Source organism: Neomonachus schauinslandi, chromosome 11 (genome assembly GCF_002201575.2).
Source record: "Neomonachus schauinslandi chromosome 11, ASM220157v2, whole genome shotgun sequence".
Classification (NCBI taxonomy): domain Eukaryota; kingdom Metazoa; phylum Chordata; class Mammalia; order Carnivora; family Phocidae; genus Neomonachus; species Neomonachus schauinslandi.
The window spans coordinates 80,021,437-80,028,825 of record NC_058413.1 but is presented as its reverse complement, the minus strand read 5'-3'; the positions used below and the strand labels follow the sequence as shown (position 1 = coordinate 80,028,825).

The 7,389-nt window shown below is 36.8% G+C and overlaps 1 pseudogene; it reads right to left on the bottom strand.

The window, feature by feature from the left end:
- Positions 1-4,126: 4,126 nt before the first annotated feature.
- On the bottom strand, positions 4,127-5,515 carry LOC110570959 (annotated as a pseudogene).
- Between the last annotated feature and the right edge of the window lie 1,874 nt (positions 5,516-7,389).

Genomic DNA, 7,389 nt, shown 5'->3' with positions numbered 1-7,389 from the left:
AAGTATTACCTCACCTAACAATAAACTCAGAAGCAGCATGGGCTCCAGGTTGGTTATTTCATTCTAAACAATATCTTCCAGTACACAAGCTCTTTATACCTTTTCCTCTTAGCAGCAAAATGGCTGAAGCAGTTCCAGGAGTCATGTCTAGAAATAACAGGATCCAGTAGAAGAAGAGAAACTATTTCTCTATAATGACCTCTCTTAGGAACAATAAAACTTTTGAAAGGGGCATGGAAATTTCATGATAATCTGGGCTGTAATGGGTACTGGGCAATCAAGAACATTGTCTACTTCAACTTTTAGGCTGCTTCTACCCAGGAAATAATTCACACTTAAGCATAGCTCTCACATATATGAATTTATAACGATGCTGTTAGGTGGATATTATTAGATTTCCCATTCTACAGATATAAAAACTGAGGCCCAGAGAGGGAGTGTTTGTTCATGGTGAAATTGCTAACAGAGTGAACTAGGCCTAAGGCACAAGCTCTTTCCACGAAAATGAAACAGGCACAGATTAGTAGCTAATTATATAGTTGTTCCCCTTATTTTCAGACATGACTTCTGAATCCAAATTCTTTCATCAACTCTATGGTTGGAATGAATTGTCAAAGATACACATATAAGTGTATATTTCCCTACCCTTTATTTACTAATCAATTTCTAAAGCAGTGGTTCTCAATCCTGGCAGCTCATTAAAATAAAAACAAAACAAAACAAAATAAAACAAAAAAATAAATAAAAATACTGGGGAAATAAAAAAAAACTGGTGCTCATGCCTCTCTCATACAAACTAAATAAACATCTTTGTGAAATACAATATGATTTCACTCATATGTGGAATTTAAGAAACAAAAGAGATGAACATAGGGGAAGGGAAGGAAAAATAAAATAAGATAAAAACAGAGAAGGAGGCAAACCATAAGAGACTCTTAACTATAGGAAACAAACTGAGGGTTGCTGGAGGGGAGGTGGGTAGGGGGGTGGGGAATTTGGGCGATAGGCATTAAGGAGAGCACCTGATGTAATAAGAACTGGGTGTCATATGCAACTGATGAATCACTAAATTCTACCCCTGAAACTAATAATACACTATATGTTAACTAAATTTAATTTAAAGAAAAAATTCTTAAAAAACCTTTGTGAAAGGGATATAGAATTTCTTAAAGCTCCCTGAGTTGATTATTATGCAGCCAGATTTGAATCATAGTCTTAAAAATAAAATATGAGCTTCTATCTTGAAACAGAAGATTTAGCATATGATTTGTCACATTTATCTACCTTTTCCTGTGTCACCAGTGAGGCCTCTGTCTCTCCAACCCTTGAGAATTTATCTTTAATAGTACCAACCTGTTTCTGAATTCCTGAGTGTACCAGACTATTTCATGATTCTGAGCCTTTGTACATATCTATCTTTTTGTCTGAAATCCTTATTCAACTATTACCTATTCCCCACCACAGCAACTTGATAAACAGCCTTTCAATTTTAGCTCAGATACAACATCTTCTGGAACATCTTTCTGGACCTGCATTAATAGATAGGGCTGATAGTTATTTGTGCTGTGTTCTCTCATCTTATTTACATGTCTGGATGCAAAACCAAAATTACATATTAAGTAAAGTGAAATTGAGTATCATGTCTCCTTTAATGGGCCATGAGCTTTTCAAAAATGGAGATTGGATTTTATTAACTTGGTATTCTCAGCACTCAATATGATGCCCAGCAATTAAGAAACAATAAGTGTTTGTTGAATTAATTTCTTTTACTTTTTCTTGAATTTCAATTATTTTCAAGAGGCATCCCCTCTTCTAGGCATTCTTTAAAAAATACAGAGCAAGGGCATATTTATTTTATAATCTACCTATGTATAGCCCAAATGGCTTTCTTACCATTTATCATTCAATATTAGCAAGAGAATATTGTGCTAATTTATTCTCTGATAACTCCACTAAAGCAAATGAAAAAAGAATCACTCTTTCCCTTGGAAGAAAAATCATACTGTCACCAGTACAGCAATTTGATAAAAGCCCACTGTATTCTTGGGGCGCCTGAGTGGCTCAGTCGGTTAAGCGGCTGCCTTCAGCTCGGGTCATGATCCCAGGGTCCTGGGATCGAGCCCTGCATCGGGCTCCCTGCTTGGCGGAGAGCCTGCTTCTCCTTCTCCCTCTGTCTGTTGCTCTGCCTACTTGTGCTCTCTCTCTATCTCTGTTAAATAAATAAATAAAAATCTTAAAAAAAAAAAAAAAGCCCACTGTATTCTTATCTATCACATTTCAAGTTTGGGACAGGCTAGGAAATCTGACAGTCATTTTGCATCTAAGAAAGAAGAAGAAAACAGGGATGTTTGAATACAGTGCAATGGATTTTGTAATGTATCACTGAAAATAATAATCTAACATATGCCTAGTCTGAAAAGACAAGTGAATATTGCTACAGATACATTTAGATTCAAAGTGTACATGAAGAGCTAAGTGGATTTTCATACTCTTCCAGCCTAGCTTTCACAAGAAGACATTATCAAACAGGAAGAAAAATCATGTATACCAAATTGAGAGGACTTGTAATACTATGAATCTAAAGTGAAGAAAAATCATCCAGAATGCAAAAAATAAAAAAAAAAAACACAAAAAACAAAAACAAAAACATACCCAAAACATTAATGACAGAAAATGCAATCCTGTGCAATAAAGGAGTTGATATTGATAAATTATTGATAAGAAAGAATAAAAACCTCTTGGTTGGTCTTGGAAGCAATTATTTGGCTAGAACACCAAAAACACAGACAACAAAAGCAAAATTAAACAAGTAGGATGGCATCCAATTAAAAAGCTTCTCAGAAAGAAATAGAAAACTTGAACAGAACGATTACCAGCAATGAAGTTGAATCAAAAATCTCCTAACAAACAACAACCCAGGATTAGATGGCTTCACAGGAGAATTCTACCAAATATTTATTTATTTATTTATTTACTTATTTACTTATTTACTTATTTACTTATTTATTTAGAGAGAACCTACAGATACTTTATTGCTTACCTTTCACACAAAGTGCACCTCCAGCTATTTTCTTTCACAGCTTGACAATGTTTATGTATACAAAAATCCAGCAAGAAGCTTCATGTAGATTTCAGTAAAGGAGAATATAAAACATCAACTCAGCTAGGCTTTTGTTTCCTGCAGCAATAATAAAGGGCCTCCTGCACTAAGCAAAAATCTGCCCTCTTACTTGGTAGTACATTTCTTCCATTACAAAAAGTCTCCTGCCCAAAGCAAACTAACTTGTATTTGCTGACCCAGTGGTATTAACTCATGCATAAAACAAATTTCAGTTTGCTGTTTCTTCTAACAGATTTCAAGTAAAAATATGGTTTAAGGAAGAACTTGTTTTGAATGGATACAGGTCATTTTGAATTGTTATACTATATAAATGCCTACATGTACTATAAGTTCATGACTTAGTTTGCTTTTATAATCTTTATGGCTTTTGGCTGTGTTCAAGGTTTTCAGAGTCAAGCATATGATACAGTATTCCATCAAAAAGATTAAGCTCCTGAATGTGCTATCTGCAGAAAAGCTCATTTAATAGGAACAGACCTAAAAGTCTATCATGAAGCAAATGGGGCATAATCTCTCTGAATAAAAAGCCAATCAAGGCAGAACTGTGCTTGGAAAATAAGCATTAGAATACCTTAAGGAAAACATATATAAATGGTTTGTTGATATGAAGGTTTCTTAGTTGTAAATCTAAAAATATCTAGGAAAATCCTCATTTCCAAAACCGCTTTTTGAAAACTACTTATTCAAGTAATTTCTTCCTAAAAAAGTATGCATGTTCTGACTGTGGAATGTCTACTGGTCAATTAAAGGCAATTTTAATTACCTTTTAAAAAGTTCTTTATATAAAGGAGAGATGTACATATTTCTCAAACAAACTGCGTTATATAAGTCCTTAAAAAAAAAAAAAACCAACAGAATTGAATGAAGACCTACAAATATTTATGCCAAGCAGGAATCTGCCTGCCACCCATGGTCTCACATTAATTCAAAATTGATGCTGCACTAATGATTCTGAAACTAAGTTTCTATTACTTGAACTCTAGCAAAGTGTAAGGTTCTGTACCCTCAACTAGTATGTCTTCCCAGTTTAAATCCAGAATGATTATACTGATAACCTCCATGCTGGAACTGCTGTTCAAATTGTCCCCCTTGGTGATAATTCTGGCTCCCCCTTCCTCCCTAACCTCCTCCTTTGCCCCCACTTCCAACTCAGCCTCCACGACCACCTCTCCCTCCACGACCACTGCCTTGATCATTATGGTGCCCACCATCTTGGTATCTATTGTCCTGCCGGTATCCACCACCCTGGTATCCACTTCCTGTATATGTAGATGTTTGGAAGCCACAATACCACCGCTTTGATAGCTACCACTGTGGCCACCACCATGATAACCACCTGGCTGGGAACCTGAATCTTGATAACCACCATCTTGGTAGCCACCTCTTCCTCCACTCCCTCCATCCATCCATCTTGCCTTTTCCAACATGGTGACATCTCTGGAGGTGGAGGTTCAGTTTCATTGGGTCTATCTCCTCTGTCAGGCACTCTGCCCATCAGCACCTTATTGATGGCACAGGCAGTCTTTTCTCTTATAGAGTAACTGCTTGTCCTTAAAATCTTCAAGTCTTGTCTTGCAGCCAAAAAGTGGGCAACAGAAATAGTACTTTTAGGAGATAAGACGGAGTGTTTCAGCTGGTAAACCTTTGCTTATTTTTCTGTCTGACTCTCAGCTCTGTCAGACTAGCCAAAAGACTGGACAGTGACATCCAAACCTTTTATTAACAGCTTTCTCTGAACTTCATATTCATTGGCTATGGCTTGGTTAATTGCTTCTATCTTTTCCCAGTGGGCTGGTCTCATTGGCTTCTTCAATAAAGGCTTTCCCACATGGTTAGGTGGAACTTTTGCTAATGTCTCCTTTAATTTTTTTTTCAATCCCACTGAAGAATTGGAACATAGTTATATCGACTGGAGGTTTGGACCTTCCTAGAGCAATATATATGTCTTTCAACTCTTGAAAGACCTCACTACCACCTCCTTCTTGAGCTTTTTTTTTTTTTTTGGAGGAGTATTCACACAGAGTATTCTGGCAGCTTCTAGTTCTGAGATGAGGTATGTGAGCAAAAGGAGGCAGTTCTTCTGAAGGAGAAGGCACTTGGTCACATCCCCAGATGTTAGTGATAGATATGGACAGTTCATTTCCCTAGTAGCCCACTCACCTCTAGCTGGAATTCTTCAGCTTCACTCGGGCTGTTAGTTGTTTGCACATTTTCCTTTAGTTTACAGAACACTCTTAATTCAGACACCAGCCAAGCACAGAGTTTGGTAAACTCGGGGGAACTGGCTCCTGCAGAGACTGCCTGAAACAGAGCACCATCTTCCAACAATGGACCCTTATAACCTAGATATTCCAATAACTCCAAAATGTCAGTCTCCATGAAGTCACACTCCATGCTCTACCAAACATTTAAAGAAGAGTTAATACCTATTATTCTTAAACTATCCTAAGAAATAGAAATGGAAGGAAGACTTCCAGTTTATTCTATGAGACTAGCATTATTCTGATACCAAAACTAGATAAAGACTCTACAAGAAAAAAGAACTACAGACCAATATTCCATGATGGACATGGATGTAAAAATTCTCAATAAAATATTGGTAAATCAAATCCAACACTATATTTTAAAAAAACCATTCACCACAATCAATTGTGACTTATTCCTGGGCTCAAAGGGTGGTTCAATATTCACAAATCAAACATGATAAACCACATTAATAAAAGAAAGGATAAGAACTGTATATTCTTTTAATAGATGCACAAAAAGCATTTGACAAGTACAACATCCATTCATGATAAAAACCCTCAACAAAGCAGGAATAGAGGGAACATACCTCAACATAATAAGGCCATAAATGAAAAACCCACAGCTAATACCATCCTCAATGGGGAAACACAGAGCTTTTCCTCTATGGTCAGGAACAAGAGAGGGATGGCCACTCTCACCAATGTTATTTAACATAGTATTGGAAGTCCTAAATTCAGCAATCAGACAACACAAAAAAAATAAAAGGCATCCAAACCAGCAAAGTAGAGCTTCTATTTGCAGATTACATGGTACTCTAGGTAGAGAACTCAAAAGACTCCACCAAAAAGTTGCTAGAACTTATACACGAATTCAATGAAGTTGTAGAATACAAAATCAATGTACAAAAATCTATTGCATTTCTATACACCAATAATGAAGCAGCAGAAAGAGAAATCAAGGCATTGATCCCATATACAATTGTACTCCAAACCATAAGGAATAAGGAATAAACCTAACCAAAGAGGTAAAGGATCATAAAGAAATGTAAAAACATTCCATGCTTATGGATTAGAAGAACCGATATTGTTAAAATGTCTATATTACCCAAAGCAATCTACACATTTAGTGCAATCATTATCAAAATTCCATCAACATTTCTCACAGAGCTAGAACAAGCAATCCTAAAATTTATATGGAACCCACAAAAGACCCTGAAGAGCCAAAGCAATCTGGAAAAAGAAAAGCAAAGCAGGAAGCATCACAATTCCAGACTTTAATTATATTGCAAAGCTGTAGTCAGTATGGTACTAACACAATAACAAACACATGGATCAGTGAAACAGAAGAGAAAACTCAGAAATGAACCCACAACTATATGGTCAATTAATCTTATACAAAGCAGGAAAGAATATGTGAGGGAAAACAGATACTCTCTTCAACAAATGGGGTTGGGAAAACTGGCCAGCGTCTTGCAAAAGAATGAAACTCGACCTGGCTCATGGCTCAGAGTGGCAGTGGCTGTGGTGGTGGCCATGGCATGTGGACCCCCTTGAGGAAGAAAGAAGCCTGAGACAGCAGCCTATGAAGACAAGACAATCCTGAATAGCAATTATGAATGGTGTTGCTGCTAGGTTGTTCTGCAGAACATCTGAAATGAACCTCTCTAATTGATTGTTTTTATTGGCCCAGAGCCAGATTACTGGATTCAGTTGACTTCAGGATTAAAACGAGAACTGTCTTGGTTATCATCATAAACATATGAAGCAGTGTGATGGTGAAATGAGATAAGGCTCCAAAATGGAACTGTAGCTACTGTTTTAGCATTTATCACTTCATTCCTGACTTTATCTTGGTATACTACTTGGAAAAATGGGAAAGAAAAGCAACTGCTTTTTGCAAGGTAAGATCTGTGGAGTCTTGAATTTGTGGGGAGATATTGGAAGATAACAGAAAGGGGAGGGATCCTCCATAAGCTGGCTCCTGGAAAGTGATATAACACAGGAGCATAAAATTGGAACCCT